General features: G+C 40.9%; 1 protein-coding gene and 1 pseudogene across 2 annotated transcripts in view; one reads left to right on the top strand and one right to left on the bottom strand.

Annotated features, from left to right (window-relative positions):
• The window catches only part of ROR1 (receptor tyrosine kinase like orphan receptor 1), a 406,019-nt gene that overhangs the window by 51,729 nt on the left and 330,464 nt on the right, over window positions 1–23,826 (top strand). The window lies entirely within an intron of this gene.
• On the bottom strand, window positions 17,718–18,213 carry LOC101131154 (cofilin-1-like; annotated as a pseudogene).

Below are 23,826 nucleotides of genomic sequence, written 5' to 3'. Positions count from 1 at the left end.
GGATGATGGAAATGTTTTAAAAGTCGAATGTGGTGATTGCACGACTGTATATATTTACTAAAATTATTAAACTGTACACTAAATGGGTGAATGTTATGTGAATTATACCTAAATATAACTGGTAAAAATATTATTTGAAAGCTGAATTTTTAATAGTGTCATATTATTCCATCATGTGAATGTTTTATTTCTTTATCCTGGATGACTTGGGAGAAATATTCAGTGTTTATTTCCTTTTATGCCAAAATCCATATTCAGTAGGTTAAATTTGAGCCATTGGACTTAAACAAGAATGATTCAGATGAATGAATCCCAATCCAGTTGTCAAGAAACCTAGCGTGGTCTCAATCCTGCCTCCAGCTGGGTGGACCTCAGTTCCCTCATCTATAAGATCTAGGACAGAAATAATTACAAGGAAATACTGGGTTCCAGGGCATAGAGGATTAGAAATAGAAAACATAGTAGTGGCAGTAATGAATAAGACTGATTTCCCTAAAAGTAGGAGGCCAGGCACTGATTATTTTTATTTTTATTTTTTAGCTTTTAAGTTCAGGGGTACATGCACAGGTTTGTTACCTAGGTAAACTTGTGTCATGGGGGTTTGTTGTACAGATTATTTCATCACCTGGGTATTAAGCCCAGTACTCATTAGTTATTTTTCCTGATGCTCTCCTTCCTCCCACCCTCCACCTTCCTATATGCCCCAGTGTGTTGTTCCCCTCTATGTGTTTATGTGTTCGCATCATTTAGCTCCCACTTACAAGTGAGGACATGTTATATTTGGTTTTCTATTCCTGAGTTAGTTGGCTAAGGATAATGGCCTCCAGCTCCATCCATGTACTTGCAAAGGACATGATCTCATTCTTTTTTAGGGCTGCATAGTATTCCATGGTGTATACATACCACATTTTCTTTATCTAGTCTGTCATTGATGGGTATTTGGGTTGATTCCATGTCTTTGCTATTGTGAATAGTGTTGCAATGAATATATGCATGCCTGTGTCTTTATAATAGAATGATTTCTATTCCTTTGGGTACATACCCAGTAATGGGATTGCTGGACTGAATGGTATTTCCATTTTTAGGTCTTTGAGGAGTCACCACACTGTGATTCACAATGGTTGAACTAATTTACACTCCCACCAATGGTACATTGTGGAGAAAAAGGAATGCTTTCTCCACAACCTCACAATGGTACATTGTGGAGAAAAAGCATTCCTTTTTCTCCACAACCTCACCAGCATCAGTTATTTTTGGACTTTTTAGTAATAGCCATTCTGACTGGTGTGAGATGGTATCTCACTGTGGTTTTGACTTGCATTTTTCTAATGATCAGTGATGTTGAACTTTTTTTCACACATTTATTGGCCACATGATAGACTGGATAAAAAAAATTTGGTACGTATACACCATGGAACACTGTGCAGCCATAACAAGGAATGAGATCATGTCCTTTGCAGGGACATGGATGGTGCTGGAAGCCGTTATCCTTTTTTTCATATGGTTGCTGGCTGCATGTATGTCTTTTGAGAAGTGTCTGTTCATGGCCTTTGTCCACTTTTTAATGGGGTTGTTGTTTTTTTCTTGTAAATTTAAGTTTCTTATAGATGCTGGATATTAGACCTTTGCTGGGTGCATAGTTTGTGAAAATTTTCTCCCATTCTATAGGTAGTCTGTTTACTCTGTCGTAGTTTCTTTTGCTGCAGAGAAGCTCTTTAGTTTAATTAGACCCCATTTGTCAATTTTTGCTTTGTTGCAATTGCTTTTGGTGCCTTTGTCATGAAACCTTTGCCTACACGTGCTGTTTATTTACACCCCTGTCCCAACCTCACCCCACTCCCTTTCTTTTGCTGGTGGGAAGTCAGTAAGAACTGTGGGTGGGGTTCTGAGGTAATCAATACAAAGAAGAAGGTAAGAAATTGGAGGGGACTCAGGGGAGATGGCAATGCTGACAAGGGGTTGGATGGAATTTGTTCTGTAAACTGGAAGCATTCTGCTTGGCCTCAACACTTGCCAAGGCGTTGATGACACACAATTTGGATGATTTAATCACCAGGAAACTATCTAGGTTTCTTGTTCTGAAGTATGAGAGGAGAGCCTATTAAAGGAAGACCGAGGCTGGATATTGCAATGAAAATAGTAAGTTTTCACGTTTGGCTTCCAAGGGGGGAGCTGGTGCCCTACTCACTGCAGGGAAATTTAAACTGGGTGAAACTGAACTGGTTTCCAATTGCTTGTGTTCTCCATTTCCAGCCAAGTTCCAGGTTTTCCTAGAGTATAGCCAGGAGCATCTGCACCTAGAGAACACAGAATAAAATTGTGGAAACCAAACTTGTAAAAGTTTTTTTCATTAGCTTCAGGCTTCCAGCCACCAATAAACTGTAGGCTTTAAAAAATCCTGTATTATTTTGCAAGTTAAGAGAATGTGCATATTCCCCTTATTTATATGTTCAGGATTTTCTTAAAATGTTGCACATCAAGTATTTATCTGCTAAGCCACCCCAAAAGGTAACAGCATTCTAGTTTTTGTACAAAAGAGAAAAAAAATTCCACTTAATAAACTTGCAGTAACTTGAGCCTGTTGGTGCTCTTGGAGGAAACCCAAATCCAGGTTTGGTTGATACTGTGTAATGTGAATGCAATTAGTAGCGGTTTTTCTAAAGTAGAAAGAGATGTAGAAAAATAATGCACAGCAAATTTAGGTCAGAGCTGGGAAGCTTATAAATCCTTATTTGTGTTTTCATTACTTTAAGTAATAGGGCTTTTGTCTTTATTATGTAATTTCCCTAGCAATAATATGTTTTAAAACATTTTTCTGTTAATTTCATACATTTGATCAGAAAGCCACAGTTCATAAACCCCTGTGATGTGGCAGCTGGCACTGTTTATATATAGAAGATGACTTCTTGTTCATCCCTGGGAGGCCAACACAAAAATTACTGATGGGGGCAACTTTCACTACCTGTTTTTTCATTTAGTAGAAGGTTTGCAAAGCAGTTTTCAGTTGATCAACATCCTCCTGATAGGCTAAGGAGTGAACTGACCTTTACATGCATGGTTTATTTCAGAGCATGTGATTTGATTCCAGCATATTTAAACCTAAGCAACTAGATTGTAAGGTCTGTAAAAACAGAATTTGTCTTTCTGGTTTTTTACTGTATTCCCCTGGCACATAGTAGGTGTTCAGGAAATATTAGCTACTATTCTCCTCTCCAAGATGCAGCTATTCCTCTCCAGCTGTCCTGTCCTTGCTGCTCCTCCTTGAACTTACCAGGCTACTCCTGCTTCAGCACTTTGGAGACCACAGACCAGCAGGGATCACTCCATCTCCTCTTCTGGGTCTTTGTTCAGATTATACCATCTCAGTGAGGCCCTAACTATCTCCTTCCTTTCTTTCTTTATTTTTCCATCATATCATCGCCATCTGATAAACTGATATATTGATGTACTGATATATTGACTTATTTATTTGGGAATGTGAGCTCCACCAGGACAAGTGTTTCTGTCTGATTTGGTTATTGCTGTATACCTAGTGCCTAGAACATAGTTGCTATAATTTACTTGGATGTTCTGCCACGTACTGGCTGTGTGGTAATAGCTAATGCATTTGCTCCCTTGGATACTTTGTTTGATTCCCCATTTGTTTCATATGGCATATGTGGGTCAGATGAGATGTTGCACATGAAAGCTCTTTTATGCTATGTGTTATGCAAATGTATTCATTCATTTATTCATTTAATCAACCAGATGCAGTTCCTGCCTTCACAGAGCTTAATAATTGGACAAATAAGTAATTTCACCAAAGTGGGAATGCGGGTGATAGGGATAGTGTGATAGGGAATGTGCAGCGTGCTATGGGAACACCCTCACAAGGGATTCCTAATTCAGATGTGGGGACAGGACCCTGGAAGGCTTCCAGGAGGAAGGAACATAGAAGCTGAGATCTGGGGATGGAATGGGCATTCAACAGGTGAAGGGAGTGTGATGTAATTGATGGCATGCAGAGTATTGCAGGTAGGAGGAATAATGTACAGAGTCTGGAAGTGCAGAACCATAGAGTACTGGTGGAACTGAAAGTAATTCAATCTTTCTGGAATATCCAGTGTGGGGACAGATAAGTGGATAGGGATGTGGCTCGTGATATAGTCTGGGGACAGATCAAGGAGCGATTTGCAGGCCATGCTGGGGAGCTTGGACTTGATCCTAAGGACAGTGTGGAGCCATGGAAGTCTTCCAAGAAAGGAGTGACTTGGTCTGACTTTCATTTTCAACAGTCATTTTATGGAGTAAGACAGCTTATTTCCTCGCCAAGGAACTTGAACACAAGCTCCCAGGAAGGGAGGTTGTGAAAACAGTGAAAGGGCCTTCCAGAAAGTAAATCCTTAAGCTCCATGAAATTAGCTTAAATTCTGTTTGAATCTGACTGGTGAATATCATAGCAGTGAGGCCAAAAAAAAAAACCTTCATAAAAACTTAAGTATCTTTGAGGCTGTAGCTCATACTTGAGGGAAGGGACATGGGTAACGCTACAGACATATATGTTTGCATTAACTTTTACGCCACTGTGGGGCAGACAATTAAAGCAGGAGTGGAGGAGTCAGAGCAGTTTTGAATCTGCTTTTAAGTCCCAGAAAGTGTCACAGTACCTCCTACCCAGCACTGGTTGCCAAAGTAAAAGAAAATGGTAACAATAGGGCATAAGTTGGTGGAGAAGAGGCTGGGTAGACCTTGGCCGTATTCTTGCTTTGCACCTTACACTGCTATAAAGAACTACCCGAGACTGGGTAATTTATAAACACAAAAGAAGTTTAATTGACTCAGACTTCTGCGTGGCTGGGGGGTCTCAGGAAACTTAAAATCATGGCAGAAGGTGAAGGGGAAGCGAGGCATGTCTTACATGGCAGAGGAGGAGAGAGAGAGTGCTAAGAGAGAAGTGCCACTTTTAAACCATCAGATCTTGTTGGTTTAAAACAACCACTATCGTGAGAACAGCATGGGGGAAAGCACCCCCATGATCCAATCACCTCCCACCAGGTCCCTCCCTTGACATGTGGGGATTACAATTTGGGATGAGATTTGGGTGGGGACACAGAACCAAACCATATCGTTTTACTCCTGGCCCCTTTCAAAGCTCATGTCTTTTTCACATTTAAAAGCTAATCATGCCTTCCCAACAGTCCCCCAAAGTCTTAACTCATTCCAGCATTAACCCAAAAGTCCAAGTCCAAAGTCTCATCTGAGACAAGGCAAGTTCTTTCCACCTATGAGCCTGTAAAATCACAAGCAAGTTAATTACTTCCAAGATACAATGGGGATACAAGAATTTGGTAAATGTTCCCATTCAGAATAGGAGAAATTGGTCAAAACAAAGGGGCTGCAGGCCCTGCGCCAAGTCCAAAACACAGCAGGGCAGCCATTAAATCTTAAAGCTCCAAAATAATCTCCTTTGACTCTATGTCTCACATCCAGGGCATGCTGATGCAAGAGGTGGGCTCCCAAGGCCTTGGGAAGCTCTGCCCCTATGGCTCTGCAGGATACAGCCCCCCTGACACACAGCTGCTTTCATGGGCTGGCATTGAGTGCCTGCACCTTTTCCAGGTGCACAGTGCAAGCTGCCAGTGGATCTACCATTCTGGGATCTAGAGGCTGGTGGCCCTCTTCTCACAGCTCTACTAGGCAGTTCCCCAGTGGGGACTCTGTGTGGGGGCTCCAACTCCATTTTCCCCCTCTGCCTGCCCTAGTAGAGGATCTCCATGAGGACTCCACTCCTGCAGCAGACATCTTCCTGGACATCCAGACATTTCCATAGATCCTCTGAAATCTAGGCAAAGGCTTCTGAAGCTCAACTTTTGTCTTATGTGCACTCACAGGCCCAACACCAGGTGGAAGCTGCCAAGGCTTGGGGCTCCCACCCTCTGAAGCAATGCCTGAGCTGTACTTTGGCCCCTTTTAGCCATGGCTGGAACTGGAGTGGCTGAGACTCAAGGTGCCATGTCCTGAGGCTGCACAGAACAGGGAGTGCAGGAGGGACCCCTGGCCCACAAAACCAGTTTTCCCTTCTAGGCCTCTGGGCCTGTGATGGGAGGGACTGCGATGAAGATCTCTGAATTGCCCTGGAGACATTTTCCCCATTGTCTTGGCTATCAACATTCACCTTCTCTTTATTTATGCAAATTTCTGCAGCTGGTAGCTTGAATTTCTCCCCAGAAAATAGATTTTTCTTTTCTACAACATGGTCAGGCTACAGGTGTTCTAAACTTTTATACTCTGCTTCCCTTTTAAACATAAATCCCAATTTCAGACCATCTCTCTGTGAATGTCTATGACTGTATGCTTTCAGAAAAAGCCAGGTCACATCTTGAATGCTTTGCTGCTTGGAAATTTCTTCTGCCAGATATCCAAACCATCTCTCTCAAGTTTAAGGTTACACAGATCTCTAGAGCAGGGGCAAAATGCCACCAGTCTCTTTGCTAAAGCATATGAAGAGTGACCTTTGCTCCAGTTCACAATAAGTTCCTCATTTCCATCTGAGACCACCTCAGACTGGACTTCATTGTCCATATCACAATGAGCATTTTGGTAAAAATCATTCAACAAGTCTCTAGGAAGTTCCAAACTTTCCCACATCTTCCTGTCTTCTTCTGAGCCCTTCAAACTTTTTTATTCTCTGCCCGTTACCCAGTTCCTAAATCACTTCCACATTTTCAGGTATCTGTATAGCAATGCCCTACTTCTCTCAGGACCAATTTTCTGTGTTAGTCTGTTTTCACACTGTTATAAAGAACTGCCTGAGACTGGGTAATGTATAAGCAAAAGAGGTTTAATTGACTCACAGTTCTGCATGGGTGGGGAGGCCTCAGGAAACTTACAATTATGGTGGAAGTGAAGGAGAAGTAGTCTCCTCCCTTGACGTGTGGGGATTACAATTCGAGATGAGATTTGGGTGGGGACACAGAGCCAAAATATATCAACCAGTGATGTGGCTTTGGGACTCACTTAACTTCCCTAAGCCTCTGTTTCCTTTTCTGGAACATGGAATTAGTACTACTGATTTTTCAGTGTTGCTAGGATTCAATGAGATAAAGCACAGTCAGTGCTGCTATAACAGTTGTTTTGAAAACACGCACATTTTTTCAAAGCTGATTGATGTATTCAGAAAAATTTGAGAATAATGCAAATTTTATGTTTACTTACATAGTCAGTTTTATCCATGAAAAGTACTAGGTGGACTCAGAAGACAGCATTCAGCTAAAGTGAGATGCATGGCAATATACAAACACACACACCTGAAACATCTACCAGCTCCCTCAGTTCACCAGGTGTGTTGAGTTACACTCGAGTTACACTCATCCACATCTGCCATTACAACTTTCTGTCCATTTTCTGATAACCAGCCCCCCACCCACCACTTCACAATAACCCATAAGCTGTAACCCTTACAATGCCCATTTCCACAAGAAAGTAGTAGTGTGTTCCAATCTTGTTTTCCCATAAACTCTGCTGTTTTTACTGCACAATTTTGCATAGTATGGTGATTTCTCAGAACTCATATGTTGTGTTATAGCAGAACTGACTCTGTCTAACACAATTCCTGGCAGACAGCAGACACTCAGTAACAGGTAGCTGTTTTATTATTAATATTAATCCACTTAAGTACAATTTGGGGTTGGGGCAGGGATCACTAGTTACAATGTTTAGCTGCTTTGATTAGTAGTGTTAAGTGAAATGGACTGCCTGAGTGGAAGGGTTTTGGTGCTTTTATCTTTTCTAAGTGTGTGCTGGTCAGACCACCCTTGGGGTATTAACAGTGACAAACCAGGTATGTCCAGAAAAGAGCAAGCCAGAAAAGGAGAAGACATGAGAATGATCTTTAAATAGTTAGAGGGCCATCTTGGAAGAAGGATTGCTTTGTTTTGTGGGGCTTCAGGGTGACAAGGGGAAGCTCCCAGGGCCCGGGGTTCTGGCTAGCTCAGGGACGAGCCTCAGAATAGTCCCTGGGGGTGATGTGTTCTCCAAGCTCTGACTGGCTGCTCTGGGAGGGGAGAGGACAGAGAAGAGTCAAGCATGGGTTTGGAGGTTCTACCTATAAAGTTCCTTTTCATTTTTTTTTTTTTTCCTTCAAGGTAGTGTGCAAAGACAGATTCTGCTGATCAGAGTAAATTTCAGACAGAAACAACCCAAACTTTTCCAGCAATATTTGGACTTCTGCTTGCCTGCTTGCGTTTTTTTTTCTTTTGGGTGATCTAAGAGAATAGTTAGCACATGTGCATATTTACGCACTGGTTTTTTTTTTTTCTAGTTATGCCCTTGAATGTTGCAAATATAAAGACTATGCTTTACAAATATTTATGGCTTCTGGCATGCTTAGGAATAGTGAAATTACATCAGTGCTTTCCGTCTCGAGGGCTTTTTTTGGACTTTTCTTCTTCTTTTTTTTTTTTTTTTTTTGTTTGTTTCCAACTCAGGGAAAAAGCTCAGTTAGTTACTGACCTGGCATTGCTTTCTCTCTAACATCCTGTGTAGCTTTTGTCCTCTCCATCTAAGCAGGCTGCTAAGCTCTTGTAGTAAGAAAGATGTTACCCTGGGCTTAGACCCTCTCGGTGGAGCTGAGATGGAGAAGCCTCCGGAAGCATGGGGCATTTGAGCTGAGGGATGGCAGGATCTGCTTCAGATATTTAAAGTGGGTTACTCTGAGCCTGCAAACTAGAGAGTCTAGTGTGGTGTCTCTAGAAGAATTACTTTTGTACCCCTAGATGAATTAAAAAGTAATTATACTGAGTGTTTTATCTTGCCTGTATACGGATGTATAAGATTCCAGGTTTCTAGTTGATGTTACTGTTAAAAACAGAAGATGTTTCAAACATAGTTGATTTTATTAAATGTTTTCCCTGTAGTCATAGGAGGGGTACTGCTGTTTACATGCTGAATCTTAACAAAACTATAAAATAGCATTTTAAAAAAATGGCAGCTCTTCTGTTCTGATGCTTTGACAATGAATGTTATCTCTTTTTGTTTCTATGATGAGCACATGGGACTTAGGCTTACTCTTAAAATGGATTTTTCCAAAACCAAGAGTCATTACATTTCTTCCTCTGAGACAAAGTATTCAGGCCTCCTCCTCTTCTAGCACTCAGTCTGGAAAATGTGGTTAGTCTTTCTATGTGGGAGCTCTTGTGCTTTGTGCATTGGTTCCAAGATGGCAAGTGGACTACTTTTCCAAGATCTGGGCCCAAGGCATGTCGATGGGCTCGCCTGAACTTGTATATAATGACCAGAAGGAATTGGTCTGCACTGCCATTACCGCCAGCCACTACCTGGTCAATTCTGCTTGGGAAATGGCTCTAATCAACATTCTTCTAGACCTGCTGTTCATGGCTGCAGGTGGCAGGCTCATGGATCAATAATTGGCTGGGGCGGTTGGCCCCACTGGTCAGCCTCACTCCTTGAGCTCTGTCTACCTGTTGCTGCCTCCTCCATCCTCCCCTAAAGTCACACAGCTTCAAATAAGGTGGTCCCATCTATTTTGGTGCTTTCCCTTCTTTCTTAACCTCCCATAATGGAAAAAGCACAGGTTCCAGAAGCCTGGTTTTAAATCTCAGCTCTGTTATTTATCAGCTTTGTGATTTTGGGCAAGTGACTTAATCTCTCTGAGCCCTTGCTCACTCATTTTAAAACGATGTCACTCATCCCTTTCAGAGCTGTTAAGAAAACATCATGCAAACCATCTTGTACAGTGCCAGACACAGAGAAGGCCTTCTGGAACTGGAATCCACACACACCTTACCAATTACTTTTTGAGTAGGTCAATTGCCAGCATGTCTCCAGAGCAAAAAGATTAGATGATCCTCCTTTCTTTTTGTGCCAGGTTCTGCCCAGGCCCAGGGGCTACAGAGATGAGTAAGAGGAAGTCCCTACCTATAAAGGCACTCCCAGTTTTGCTCAAATCCATTTTTCCAACAAACGTATTTTGATACCTACTGTGTGCAAAATTTATGTGCCTTTGGGGAGGATACTGAGATGATTCAGTCACTCATTTATTCATCGGTCATCAGTCGTGTGCCAGATATTGTTAGAAGCACTATGGGTAGAAACAACAGGCAAGACATTGTCCTTCCTTTTGAGAAGCTCATAGTGCAGTAAAATATACTAAAGTATGGGAGAAGTAGATGGAAAGAGAATATGATCTCATTGTTAAAAGGCACTTGTGTTGTTGGACAATATAGGGTGCACACAGTAATGTGGATTTCATTTTTGCAAGTATTCAGATCTTGATAGAGCTTCACTGAGACAACCATCTCCTTTAAGAGGAAATGGAGCTTGGGAGTGGTTAATACGTCACACATTTAGGTTAAAGTAAAGCTGACACTAGCCCCACAGAAACTTTAATTTGTGTAGTGACTAAAGTGAAAACACTCTCTTTCTTCTTGATTCTATTGTCTCCCAGCAGAGATTTTATAATTTGAAAACATTGTTCGTTAGGTAGCCCCAAGAGGTAGAATTTCAGATTTGCTGCTTGCTTTTTGTAAACTATTGCATTCCTTCCTCCCAATAGCCCCACTGGGGTCAGGACCATTTTGAACTTAAAGAACTTGCTCAAAGTTACACAACTTGACATACAAAGTCAGGATTTGAATCCAGGTTTGCCTGATTCCAGAGTCCAAGCCCTAAGCCTCAACACCATAGTCCATCCATGATTCACACTTATTGTAGTGTCTGATGGCTTTTGAGACTTTGTAGAAAAAGCACATCTTAAATCATTTTTAGGACCTGTGTATCTGAACCAGTGGAAAAACTAAATTTACGAACCATAAATAGCGTCTATAGATGTGGAATGCCAAGTGAGTTAGGATATATTAATAAATAGGAACAAAAAGTTATGACCAAAAGTTGTGTTTTCTTATACCCAGTTTCTTAAGATTTCATAATTAGCAGGGGGAATTCTGAGTTGATGAGTATAAAAAGGCCTCTGCAGGTAGCCCAAGAGACGATACTAAAGTCCAGAGGTTATAAACAGAAAGAGGAACAGACACTGTAGATTTTTCTCTACTCCATGACTTCTTCTTGCAGAAATTCTGCACTTGGCACTAATCAGACCTAAAATTAATTTCTTAAAATCACCAATGCCTTATTTAAAGAGGTTAACATTCTGCATGTAGCTGCTCCACTGTCAAACAAAAACACCCCTGGTTCTTTTGTGACCACTAATGCAATTGACTTTCCATCTTTTTAAGAATGCCCCCTCCTATCCCTCCATCTTTGTCTCCCAATTAATTTATGTTTATTTTGTAAAAAGCTTGTGGGCCTGTTGAGTTGATATTGCTAAAGGCTGACAACCACATAGAGGTACCTCTTACAGCGATGAAGTGTGTGTGCGTGTTTGAATTATCTGTTAACCAGCATCAAGACATCGGTTCCCTGTCTTGGACGAATGGCAGGGGAGGCTGAGCTTAACTTGGCCAAAGCAGCAGGGGGCTAATAGAATGTTTCTGTTCCCCATAAAGAAAGGTAGTCAAGCGTCTGTACTTTCCACTGAACTCCAGTTTCTATCCTGCTTTGAAAATTCTGCTTACCCTTTCAGTGAGAGCCACATGACAAGTGTCCAGTATGTCAGATTTGTTTTCATTTTATACTACGTATGAATTTGACCTCCACAGTAGGGCTGCGTTCATTTCCCAAAGCTCTTCCAATAATTGTATTCTTTTAAAAATATGCGTACTATTATTCTTTTTCGGATTGTGTTATGGCTGGTGTTTTGAAAGTGGTTAAAGGATGACTGGTTGCATGTGGAGTAATGTGTACATGATGCACATTTCCAGATGGAAACAGCCCTCAAAGTTCACTATGTAGTTTGTGTACCTATTCTACTCATTTCATTAGACTGAACTCAGTACTTTCTGGCCAGTAGAGTAGGTTTTTTTCTTTGACAAAATTAAATTTGGATAACCTTTTCTGAAAAGCAATTTCAGTGTGTCATATTGACATTTATATTGATAATTAATTGTTTGTGGCTGCCAAAAGAAAGTGTGTATCTTTGCTTGAGGCCAGGAGTTCCAGACCAGCCTGGCCAACATAGTGAGACGTTGTTTCTACAAAAAATACAACAATTAGCTGGACACGGTGGCGTGTTCCTGTAGTCCCAGCTCCTTGGGAGGCTGGAGTAGGAGGATCAATTGAGCCCAGGAGGTTGAGGCTGCAGTGAACCGTGATTGTGCCACTGCACTTTAGCCTGGGTGATAGAAACGAGATTCTGTCTCTTAAAAAATAAGTATGTATGTAATTGTGTATGAGCTAAGTTACTCTTCCTGTCACATTTGTATGGTAGCTACAGTCAGGCACTGCATAATCATCTTTCAGTCAGCGTTAGAACTGCATATAAATGGTGGTCCAATAGGGTTATAATGGAGCTGAAAAACTCCTAGAGAGGCTGTAGTTGTTGTAATGTTGTAGCACAGTGTATTACTCATGTGTTTGTGGTGATGCTGGTGTAAACAAACCTGCCCTGCCAGTCCTGTAAAACTATAGCACCTCCAGTTATATGCAGTATACCTAATTGTATAATGATAATAGTATGTATGTTTGTGATAATAGTAAGTATACTTGATAATAGTAATAAACAACTATGTTAGTGGTTTACGTATTTACTATACTTTTTATTATTATTATTTTAGAGTGTACTGCTTTTGCTTCTAAAATAAAACATTACCTGTAAAACAGCCTCCTGAAGGACCTGAAGGCAGGTCCTTCAGGAGGTATTTCAGAAGAAGGCATTGTTATCATAGCAGATGATAGCTCCATGCCTGTTATTGCCCCTTGACGAGCTTCCAGGGGACAAGATGTGGAGGTGGAAGACAGTGATATTGATGATCCTGACCCTGTGTAGGCCTAGGCTAATGTGTGTGTTTGTGTCTTAATTTTTAACTTAAAAATGTTTAAATAGAAAAAAGCTTATGGAATAAGGATATAAAGAAAATATTTTTGTACAGCTATACAATGTGTTTATGTTTTAAGCTAAGCATTATTACAAAAGAGTCCAGAGTTAAAAAATAAAAAGTTTATAAAATAAAAAAGTTACAGTAAGCTGTCTAATTTCTATTGAAGAAAGAAAATACTTTATAAATTTAGTGTAGCCTAGGGGTACAGTGTTTATAAAGCCTACAGTAGTGTATAGTAATGTCCTAGGCTTTCACTTTCACTCACACTGATTCACCCAGAACAACTTCTAATTCCTGCAAGCTCCATTCATGATAAGTGCTCTCTACGGGTGTAACATTTTTAATCTTTTATACTGTATTTTTACTGCATCTTTTATATGTTTAGGTATGTTTAGCTATACAGATACCATTGTGTGACAGTCACCTACAGTATTCAGTATGGTAACATGCCGTACAAGTTTGTAGCCTAGGAGCAATAGGCCATATCATAAAGCCTAGGTGTGTAGTAGGCTATACCATCTGAGTTTGTGTAAGTACGCTCTATGATGTTCACATGACAACAAGCATATCAACTAAGAATGCTTTTCTCAGAACATATCTGTTGTTAAGTGACGCATGGCTGTAATTCATGCATTAATTGGTTACTTGTACCCTCTATTTAGGGCTTCAAAAGTCAGATCTGTCCATCTAAGATGCTTTTAAGTAACATTTACCTTAAAGAAATAGATGGTTGATTGGTTTAAAGAAAGAGACAGCTGAATTGGACGGGGAAGCCAGATTTTGACCATATTTCTAAGAGGAGCTGTTCTGTAATGTTTTGGTAAAAGAATGTCTGTCTCCATATCATCTATCTATCTGTCTGTCTGTCTGTCTGCCTGTCTGTCTATCTATCTATCCATCCATCCATCCATCCATCTATCCATCTATCTATCTATCTATCTATCTATCTATCTATCTATCTATCTATCTATCTATCTAATTTGGCATCTATTTATCCATTAATCTGTCTGTAATACAAATATTCCAAACATTTAAAAAGTATAAGAAGGCTCTGTAGTGCAATGGGTAGCACATTGAACTTTTTTTTTGTTTTCATATTGGTTTACTGCAATTAAAAAAGGTGCAAATAATATATGTACCAAAGAAAATTCAGAAAATAAAGAAACACTGAGAAAGTGAAAGACTAGGGCTCATATTATAAACACACAAAAAATCACTTTTAATATTTTGGGTACATTTCCTTGCAGGCTTTTTTGCCCTATGCATACATTTTTATCCATAAATGTAATCATCTTGTCTATGTTATTTTGTAGCAAGCTTTTTTTTTCACTTAATACATAATACTATTTTTTCCAAGTCTTTATAGATATTGTTTTTCTTTTCTTTTATTTCTTTTATTTAGCCATCACTCAGTGATTGGATATTTAGGGTATTTCATCTTTATTTTCTTTGAAAATTAAATAAAACAAAATTTGATGAAAGTCCAAGGTGGCCCAACACAGTGGCTGAATATATCTCATCAGTCTGTTACATTATTCTCATGGAAATGGAAAAACAACCCCCAAAACTCTGCATCTGAGAGGAGTATATATTAAGCTTAAGGAAGTGCTTATGAACAGTAGGCAATGAGAGTTGGTAAATGGAGTCATTTTATTTCATAAAGGTGCCTCAGAGCTTTAAGCCCAAAGCCCTACACTTTGAGTCACTTTGGATTTTGTGCATCCGTCCATGATGCACTGTGATTTTGTCTTACACCGTGTTTGGTATGAAGCATTAAATCTTCCTTCCTTTACAGTTTTCAGAATCTGTGAAATAGGACCTGAGCTAACCTAGAAAAGTCTCTCCGCTTGTCGTTTAGATTTTTTTTTTTTTTTGAGACGGAGTTTCACTCTTGTTGCCCAGGCTGGGGTGCAATGGTGCGATCTCGGCTCACTGCAACCTCTGCCTCCGGGGTTCGAGTGAGTCTCCTGCCTCAGCCTCCTGAGTAGCTGGGACTACAGGTACACACCACCACGCCTAGCTAATTTTTTTGTATTTTTAGTAGAGACAGGGTTTCACCATGTTGGCCAGGCTGGTCTCGAACTCTTGAGCTCAGGTGATCTGCCCGCCTTGGCATCCCAAAGTGCTGGGATTACAGGTGTGAGCCACTGCACCTGGCCTTGTTTAGATATTTTAAAATAATCTTCCAATTCGGAGTAAATAGTATTTGTATAATAGTTGTGAGTTGAAGGCAAATAGTTTCAAAGAGTTCAGTTCTTTTGTCTTCAAAATATAAGTCATAAAAACGCATGATTCTCCCTGAGGAGCCAGCTTGGCATCAGACTCTGGAGCCAGACAGCCTGGGTTTATTTCCTGCCCCACCACTTTCTGCTGGGTGAACCGGAGTAAGTTACTTGACTTGTCTAGGTGTCAGTTTTCTCATCTAGAAAATGGGAATAATACTATTCATTCATAGGTTTGTTGGGCTGGTTTAAATAAGTTAAAACACAGTGTTAACTACTACTGTTTTCAACAGGTTCCTAAGGGTCTGTGTTTCTAGCGCTTTAGCACTTCAATGGCATTTATAATGTTCCGCATTATCTCTAACTGAGTGGTTTTTCTATGAGTATTTCTATGAGTATTTCTTCCCCAACTAGTTTATCATGATGGTTATCATACTGGCCACCATTTTTGATGGAGTATTATAATACATACTCTACATGTATTACAAAATGTACGTCTCATTGCCATTTATGAGGTATGCATTTTCACTGTTTTCTTTTTACAAGTTTAGTAACTAAAGGTTGTAGAGGTTAAGTAACTTGCTCAAGGTCATAAAATTGCTAAATGTGGAACTTGGAACTAAATTCCGGTCTGGTATATGTGCCACCACCCTGCTTTTGTAAATTCCTTTAAGGAAGGGACTTTTATGCTTTTTAGATCCCTTACAGATTTCAGCACTGTTCCTTAAACATAGTAGGTCCTCAGTAAGTTTTTTGTTATGTTGAATGAATGAAGGTAGGAGTGATCCTGTGGATAATAGAACTTTTTTCTCCAGTAAGAAAGCCAACAATATTGCTTTTTAATGACATGATATTATGAGTCTTAGAATTCTGTTCTGCTTCCATGTTACATGTAAGAGTTTGTAATTATTTGTGTATGAAACTGGTTGTATTTCATGTGAAACAAAAGTACATACCCTGTATTTGAGACTCTGATTTGAGAAAACCTGGATTAGCATTACACCAGTAACCATTGAAGCAATTTTAATTTAAATAAAGGATACAACTAATTCTGGATCTGTTTTTAGCCATTTATTTAACAGACATTTATTGAGCATATACATTTTGCAAATCCCTCTGCAGGGGACTAAGGGTTTAAGGATGAATATGATGGTTTCTATATGAAAGAGGATTTTGTCCAATATCATGGGTTTACCTATGCCCTGATGCTAATGACCCCTATATATCTTTAATCCAACTCTTCCCCTTTTGTCTTCATTATTCAGCTCTGTGTTGGATACTTCCACATGGATGTCTCATAGGCCTCCAAACTGAATTTATTATCTCATCCCCAGCACCCACTATGCCTCATTATATATTACATTCTTGTACCTGTTATATATTTCACCTCTGTTGGTGACACCACTGTCTAAAGTAACCATTCAAACCACTGTCCAAACTTCAACCTTCAAACAAACAAACAAACAAAAAAGCCAGAAGTAATCTTTGATTCCTTTTTTCTCCCTAACATTCTACATTTGGCCATTCACCAATCCTGCTGATTTTTTTCCCCTAAATATCATCAAGAACTGTGAAGGATTTGAGACTTTATCTTACTTGCAAATGAACTTGCCTGCCACAGTTCCATAGATGCTGGCAGAAGGATTCGTGGGTTAGAGACAAAGAAATTTATTAGTCATAGCAATAGCAATAGCCAGAGTATCAACATATTTATTCACTGTTTCTCCAAGACCCAACTCCCATAGGATGTCATGAAGAGGGCCAGGTGACATCCATACATGAAGTGCATTGTGTTACAGGAGAGAAACTCTGAACTTAGGGAACCCAAATCTTTTATATTGGGCAACAAAGATGCTTCACCTTTGCTCCAGAGGGAGATCATTTCTTCCAAGGCTGCTCTCCATATAAACATCTTTGAAAAGTTAGTCTGGAACCAAGGGCAGCCAGTGCTTTGCTCACAAGATGTGCAGAAACGGAAGGGACTCATGGAGAATGTCTCCCAACAAATATATCTTGCATCTGTTCCCTTTGCTCCTTCTTTTTTTTTTTTTTTTTTTTTTTTAAATCGAAAGTCCCTTACTGGTCCTGCTTCCATGAGTAGCAGTGACCAGGGGAAAAGGGAGAGGAACCAGCCAGCACAGGGAGGGGTCATCTCCACAACATTCCATTTATACACAGAACTGAACAGCAAGCATAGAGTCACTATTGCGGTTAGAAGCTGGCAGCATGGGAAGGGGGAGGAACAGGTTGGATGTGGGGGTGTTGTTAAAAAAAATATAGGCCCCTCTCCACAACTGGGGTGCCTGAGGGGAATTTGGTTTGCTTCAACCCAAGAGGAATAAGAAGATCAAAAGCAGTTTGGCAAGACCAGAACCGTCAGGGATGGAGGGAGGAGGAAAATCCAGGGAGTGGGGGGGTCTGTTTGGCAACTGGAGTGAAGGGATTGCCCTCCCCATTTTGGGATCCCCCCAGCCCCTCTGGTCTGGGAGGAAGGGGACAGCCTGCAACCCCCGAGGGCAGATGTGGGGCTGCCAGGTGCTCCAGGCAGGTGGCCAGAACGGGCTCACAAAGGCTTGTCCTCTAGGGTGATGATCGCACTGCCCCCCAGCCTCTCTGCCAGGGTGCAGTGGTCCTTGACCTCCTTGTAGCAGTTTGTGTGTAATTCATGCTTGATCCCTGTCAGCTTCTTGACGGCGTCCTTGGAGCTGGCATAGATCATTTTGCTTTTAAGGGGAGCAGACTCAGGGACCCAGAAGATAAACACCAGGTCCTCCTCCTTGCTCTCCTTGGTCTCGTAGGTTGTGTCACAGAGGGTGTAGCGGCAGTCCTTATCTGGCAGCATCCTGACAAAGGTGGTGTAGGGGTCATCGATGGTCTGGCTCACATCGCCCACCAGGATCTTCTTGGTCTCCTCCAGGATGATGTTCTTCTTGTCCTCACTAAGGCAGAAGAGCACTGCCTTCTTGCGCTTCTTCATCTCCTCTGGCATTGAAGACTTATGCACCTTCATGTCGTTGAACATGTTCATGACACCATCAGACAGCCACACCGGAGGCCATGTTTCCAGAAGTGAAAAGGAGAGGGCATGGAGAGCCTCAGAAGACAAGAGCACTGCAGCCGCTGCCGGGACCCGACTGCCCTCTGTTCCTTCTTTGCACCATTAGATCAGGCTGCACATTGCTCATAGGAAGATTGCAACAACTTTTTAGGTGATTTCCCTAACTCTGGGTGGGTCCCTCTTCATATTAGTCCTCCACACCTTGCTGAAGTAGCCTCCTGAGACACAAATCTGACTCTTCCCTGCTTAAAGCCATTTACTGCCTGCCCATTATCTATAGGAAAGGCCCAAGCTCCTTCATGACACCAAAGGGATTTTCAGACCAGCCCTTGCTAATCCCTCTAGCCTTAGGGGGGCAGCATATCAAAGTGATTATCTCCCTTACTCTCCCAGTGACTTAACCTTTGTAGCCTGTTTCCTCATTGCTAACATTAGGATGATAAAACCTACCTCATGGGTTGGTGAGGAATTAATCAGCTCACACATGGTTAGCCCTCAGTAAACATTGGCTGTTATGGTTGTGTCTTTCCACTCTCTGCCTCGCACTTTAAGATCTGGCTACATGGTTTTCTGCTGACTCTGTGTCCCTTTTCACCATGGTTAGTGCCTTTATTCCTGCCACCCACTCTTCTTGCAATGTCCTCCAAACCCTGTTGCCTGGCTTCACGCTGGTTAGGCACATCCTCTTCCTTCTCTTGGATGCTCCATGCATGTGTCGGCCATTGAGCTATAAATATCTACTAATAAGTCAGTTACTGCTGCTAGACTATCAACTTTATGGGGATGGGGGGTGTTTTATTTATCTTTGTGTTGCTAGCACATAGCGTGTGTTGAAAAAAATGGTGAATGAATACATGAAAGAATAAAAGGAATTCACAGTCTACTAGGGTGTTTGGGGTCTAGGGATGAAGGGTGGAAGGCAGCTAAGTAGCTTAATAATAACAGGTGAGAGAATCTGGGTAAAGCTGGGGCTGAGGTGAGAATTAGGCCCTATAGGAGTCCAGTGTAGGGAGTTTGCTTGTTGAGTGTGGTGCATGTGGTGAGGAAGCCTGTTTAAAGTTATCTCCTCAATGAAATAAAGCAGCCCCTTCTAGGCAATCCTAATTACTCCCTTTCCTGAAAGAATATATTGCAAGTGGAAGGTCATGCAATCTGCCTTCTTGTAAGATCTTCAATTTCTCAGAATACAATGAATTCTCTATTACCTGGAGGAGGGGGTAGAAAGGAGCTTCTTTTTAATTAAATTGTCTCTGCAGCAGAAAGTGACTTTATCCTGCCGTTTGAAGTCTTCCAGTTGTCCTCAGCCTGGCTCAAATCACTCTCCTTGAATTCATTGTTACACTAGTGCACCCTGCATTGTGAGTTATAATTTAATGTGAGCGTATCTAATTCTCTAATGAGATGGAGACTCTTTGGGAGTTTATGTTTTTTTCCCTGAAATGTTTAATGTCATGCTTTTGAATTAAGAAGGGCTTCTACATATATTTATAGACTGGCTGAGTTTCTCCATGTATGTGTTAAGAACTTTCAGATAATTAGAGCACAGCCTCAATTTCAGAATGCCAGTGATCTTCTCCAGGGCTTCAGCTTCCCTGAAAGAACAGCTACTCAGGGCCTATTATTAAATGTTTAAGGTACCATTTTTTAACTTTGAAATAAAAACTGAAATATTTGGAAAATACTGATAAACGAACAAACAAAAAAAACCTGAACTAACCCTACTAGTAGTAGTGATAACTACTATACAATAGTATTTGGAGTATATCTCTGTAGTCTGTCTTCCTTGGTTTTGTGTTTTTGCTTCTCTTTCTCTTTCAATGAATGAGGTCGTCTTTTATCACTCATCTGGCAATCTGCTTTCTTCTCCTTAACATCAATAGACATTTATTAAAAGTGATGATGCTGGAGTATTTCTTTTATGTTCCTGTTTCAACCCTTGACCCACTGTTTTGCCTTGTTTGCCACAGCCTGCCTTTTCTTGATTTCTGTTTGTCTCTCTGGGTTGACCCATTATTGTGTTCTGATCTCTGATACCTGCATGCATCTTCATAGTAACTTCCAACTTTTGGGAGTGTCTGCTGTGCCCCAGATACTTGTATGTGTTTTACCTGCTTTAAAAATCTCTTTTCGGATAGACATGTAGTCTCCATGTCACAGATGAGGAATTTATCTGGTGTAGAGATTTAGTAATTTATAAAAGATCATGAAGCTTAGATGGAGCCTGAACTTATGTTTTTATACTCAGCACCCCCTCTAGTATGTGAAACTGTCATCTTTAGCTTCAAACTCCTTCTGGAATACTGATTTTTGGGTGCTGTGTCTAATCAGCTTTCAGCTCTACAATATTCCTTGAAGGGCACCGCAACCCACAACCTTGGGCCAGCATAGTGAATTTTATATTTTTTATTTGACAGAGAGAGAGAGAATGTGTGTGTGTGTGTGTGTGTGTGTGTGTGTGTGTGTGTGTGTTTGAGAAATCAGCTGTGGTTCTTGCTTTCACTCCTCATGGTGAGGAGGTGGCGTAACCCTCACATCTGTTTTCAGCCCCTGTTCCTCAATACCAGAGTTATTTTCTATTAACTCAATGCACCTTTTCTTTGTAATTCTTGTCAATTTTCCCTCCAGCCACCTGCACGGTCTCTGGCTTGCTCTCAGGCTGTGAGTAAGTTCTTTGTATACTTGCTGTTTTCGATAACCTTAGCCCAAGACTTAATGTCAAGGTGGGGGCCCTATTAAAGATGCCATGAATCATCTTGTCTTTGTTTGAAGATTTCCGTGTTGGCAAGTGGGCAGATAGATGTAGGTTTCCCAACCAGATGTACTGGTAGCTGAGATGGGGGCATTCAGCTGAAGTACATTCCTATCATTATTTGGCAAAGAAAGAGCCACTGAGATTAAAAGCATGATCCTTGCTTGTGATCTGGCTTCATCGACGGAATCATAGAGCCTCTGTGTTGGAAAGGGCCTTAAAATCATCTGCAACTGCGCGGCTTGATACTTGAGGGAACTGAGGCAATAGATAAAGGAAGTGATGTGAAGTTATAGAGTGCCAGACCTTCAAGGGACTTTTGACATGACCTAACTCTGCGCTCTTATGTTTTGGGAGAAGAATAGTAAGGCCTCTAGAAGCTCACTAACACTCCTAATGTGGCATAGCATGTTACTGCAGAGCAAGGACTCTACTGACCACAGGCCCAGGACAGCGGCCTTGGAGGTGAAGTCACTAAGGGGGATCTGTAGGATTTGGCTGGTTACAAGAGCTCACCCGCTATCTCCTCCAGGCTGGCTTCCATGGGCCTCTGTTGAACTATCAGTCCAGTGTTCTTGCCTCTGTCCCCACAGCCCTGCGGAGGTCTTCTTCCACCTGACAGATGGTGACTGCCTTCTCCACAGTTGTAGGAGTGAGGGAAACAGTGAGGGGAAATCAGGAAACAGGAAGCCAGGGAGAGGAGCAAGAGGTGTTGGGGCTGTATGTGCTGGCTCCGTGCCTTGGTGTTGTGGGTTTCTAGAGGGTTTTAACTTTGTAGTTAAGACAGGACTTGGGGGAATTCTCCCTGTGGTGGGACAGGAGTTTTCTCCACAGCCTTCACAAAGTATTCCCCGCAAGAACTACTCATCCTTCACGGTCTACTTCTATCGTAGCAGTTCAGTCTTCTGCTGTTTCTTCTGGTACCAGCCTATGGATTGGGTAAGGAGAAAGATCAGGTTTGTAAAGAGATCTTTCTGGTCCTTCCAGTAATAAAGCCCCCTGGACAAGGGCCAGGGAGATTCATCTCCCAGAGACTCCTGTGCTCTAGGTGGTGGTAGAGGCTTCCTGCCAGAAGGATCTGAGGCAGAGGAGGTGGATGGTGCCATGCTGGCGTCTCTGTGCATCTGGCAGCGCAACAAAGGACTTCTGTCTGCCCTGCAAGGCTGGGTCGGTAAAACCCACTTCAATTGAAAGCCACCACACTTTAGCCACTTGATAATTAAAATTCTAATATGTGAATTAAAGAAAACAAGGGGCTGTTCCTGCCATATTAAAATACAGCTGCAGTGATTCCACTATTGTTTCCTTTGACAGAGCTGTGGTTTTCCTACACACCTTTGTTTGAGGCTTTGATTCAGATATACTCCCTGCGGCTGATAAGTCCCATGTGTCTACTCATTGGTTAGATGGTGCATGGGGATGATTCTTCTGTGATGTGGAGAATCAAAGATCGTGTCTTCAAGTTATGTGAGGTGGCTAAGTGACATCTCATCAAGAGCAGAGATAAAAACAAAACTCATGGAAAAGGTACTTCCTGAGCTCCCTTTTTGTTTCCTAAGTGATTTAAAACAATAAAGGCCAAATCAAAGAGAAAACTTAAGAGCCGATATAGCTGATACCTGGACTTACGGATTGATTTATTTCTGTGAACACTCTGGGAAAATGGCCACTTGTCGCTCTCTGTTATTAATAAAGAGGTCACTTTATCATTAGGCCTTTGAATCTGTATTTAATGGCTAAAGCAGATGGTTATAATTTCTGACTTGGTGTGGCCACCTTATTAATAAAAAAGAACTGATGGAAACAAAAAGGCGTCTTCATTTTTAACTCCAGAAGCATAACACAAATGCTTTCCAGTCTTTCTTTGTGTGGAGAGCAGACCAAGTGACTGCAATAAGATCCTGTTACACATTTGAAAAAAAGACTTTTGCAGAGTGGAGGTAACTCAGTTTGAATCCTTCTTTTGTTAAACTTTAAAAGAACACTATAAATATATGCCCCTTTCCTTGAAGAAGGTATTTTGAAGGAAGCTTCAGGATTATATTTTAAAGTAAATTAATATTTTAATAACATAAGGAAACTAAAAAACACCTAATTTATTTCAGATAGTGGAGGCCTGTGGTACTTTCTAAAATTATTCTTTTTGCTTAAACTATTATAAACTGCTTTTTTGGATTTAATTACTAGGCTTAGATGAATGTGCCATGCATCTTATTTTGGTTCTTTTTAAATTCACTTGGAATTAAAAAAAATCAATAATGGCAAAAACGTCTGGTAGTGGATTTCTGCTTGATTTCATCAAGCCTGTATATTCCCCTATAATGGTAAGGAGTTTGAAATCGTGGTTATCATCCTGGAAATTTTTTGTCCCCAAAGGGACAAACCTACATTTGTGAAGACAGAATGATTTAGAATCTTAATGTACTCAGTAAACTGAGTGAACAGAGCAGAAAAATGCTGGGAATTCTTCACATAGGCTCAGAAGAGCTCTTTAATTCACTTAGATACCAAAGACTTATTGATACGTCAGGCTGTGGGCGGCATCCTGGGGTCTGTTATGGCAATGAATTCCTGGTCCTTAGGTGACAAGAATGGGATGAGTGTGCTATGCCTGGCTCTGAGATAAAGAAAAAACATGGAATGTTAAGGATCTTAAAGTCTTTACGGGTTTCTTTGCCCACTAGTTTTCAATGTTTTTTAATTAATGATGCCTTTCAGAGCTGTCCATGGGCCCACGTTTAGAAGTGTTTTGAATTTCAAATTATTAATGGTAATTGTTGTTTTCTGTTTTCATTAACCAAAGACATGTATAACAACCCATTCAGTTCATTTGTTTATTGATTTGTTCATTAATTCTTCAATATT

Source organism: Gorilla gorilla, chromosome 1, assembly GCF_029281585.2.
Source record: "Gorilla gorilla gorilla isolate KB3781 chromosome 1, NHGRI_mGorGor1-v2.1_pri, whole genome shotgun sequence".
Classification (NCBI taxonomy): domain Eukaryota; kingdom Metazoa; phylum Chordata; class Mammalia; order Primates; family Hominidae; genus Gorilla; species Gorilla gorilla.
Note: the sequence above shows the minus strand (reverse complement) of the source record. Positions and strands in the feature narration are given on the sequence as shown.